We start from the raw sequence: 1,926 nt of genomic DNA, 5'->3' as shown, positions 1-1,926 counted from the left end.
AAAAAGCGCCAGGGAATGACTGTGGAACAGACCATCAATTGCTCATATGTAAGTTGAAGTTGAAGAAAATTAAAACAAGTCCACAAGAGCCGAAATACAACCTTGGACATATCCCGCCTGAATTTTGAGAACATCTCAAGAATAGGTTTGATGCATTAAACACCAATGATAGAAGATCTGATGCACTGTGGGATGACATCAAGAACATCATACATGAAGAAAGCAAAAAGACTATTAAAGAAAAGAGACTCTCACACTTGCTCTTTATCATAGCTAACTAAGGCAAATGGAAGAAATGAAGCCAAAGAGCTGAACAGAAATTTTCAAAGGGCATCTAGAGAAGACAAAGTGAAATATAATGAAATGTACAAAGACCTAGAGTTAGAAAACCAAAATGGAAGGACACGCTCAGCCTATCTTAAACTGAAAGAACTCGGGAAAACATTCAAGCTTTGAGTTGCAATTTTGCAAGGTTCTATTGACAAAATATTGAATGATTCAGGAAGCATCAGGAGAAGTATACACAGAGTCACTGTACCAAAACGAGCTAGTGGACATTCCACTATTTCAGGAGGTAACATGAGCAAGAATCAATGGTGCTGAAGGATGGAGGCTCAAACTACACTGAAACTACTAGCCAAACACGACTCCAGGGCTTGATGGAACACCAACTGAAATGTTTTGGTAAACTGAGCATGCACTGGAAGCACTCACTGTTCTATGCCAGAAAATTTGGAAGACAGCTACATGGCCAGTTGACGAGAAGAGATCCATATTTGTGCTCATTCCAAAGAAAGGTGACCCAAGAGAATGCTCAAATTGTAGAACGATATCACTGATATTGCACAAAGGTAAAATTTTACTTAAGGTCATCCAACAATGGTTGCAGCAGTACATTGACAGGTAGCTGCCAGAGATTCAGACCATATTTAGAAGAGGATGTGGAACAAGGGATATCATTGCTGATGTCAGATGGATCTTGGCTAAAATAATAGAATACCAGAAAGATGTTTACTTGTGTTCTATTGAATATGCAAAGGCATCCAGTTGTGTGGATCATAAGAAACTATGGATAATCTTGAGAAGATCAGGAATTCTAGAATGCTTGCTTACCTGTGCTCGTGCTAAACCTGTACATGAGAGCAGGGTAATACCACATGCTTTTAAGTCAGGAAAGGTGTGTGTTGGGGTTGTCATCTCTCACCATACATAATCTATATGCCGAGCATATCATCCGAGAAGCTGCATTATATGAAGAAGAGTGTGGCGTCAGGGTTGAAGGAAGGCTTATTAACTTTTGATACATAGGTGACACAACCTTGCTGAAAGTGAGGGGGACTTTGAAGGACTTGCTGGTGAACATCAAAGCGTGCAGCCTTCATTAAGGATTACAACTCAATGTAAAGAAAACGAAAATCCTCACAATTGGACCAATAGGTAACATCAAGATAAAAGGAGAAAAGATTGAAGTTATCAAGGATTTTGTCTTGCTTGAATCCATAATCAATGGTTATGGAAGCAGCAGTCAAGTGATCAAATGATGTATCCATTGGGTAAATCTGCTGTACAAGACCTCTTTAATTTGTTGAAAAACAAGGATGTTAATTTGAGAGCTAAGGTGTGGCCAATTCAAGCCATGGTACTTTCAATTGCCTCATGCATGTGACAGTTGGACATTGAATAAGGAAGACTAAAGAAAAACTGATGCATTTGAACTATAGTGTTAGGAATAATGCTGAAATTACCATGGACTGCCAAAAGATCAAACAGATTTGTCTTGGAAGAAGTACAGCCATAATACTCCTTAGAGCCGAGGATGGTGAGACCCATCTCATATACGAGTCTTTGGGGCATGCTGTCCAAGCCCTGGAGAAGGACATCATGCTTGGTAAAGAGGAGGCAGTGAAAAAGAGAGGCCCTGAGAAA

Source organism: Echinops telfairi, unplaced genomic scaffold, assembly GCF_000313985.2.
Source record: "Echinops telfairi isolate 266 unplaced genomic scaffold, ASM31398v2 ScPeMD7_3533;HRSCAF=4204_0, whole genome shotgun sequence".
Classification (NCBI taxonomy): Eukaryota; Metazoa; Chordata; class Mammalia; order Afrosoricida; family Tenrecidae; genus Echinops; species Echinops telfairi.
This window is presented reverse-complemented; position numbering follows the sequence as displayed.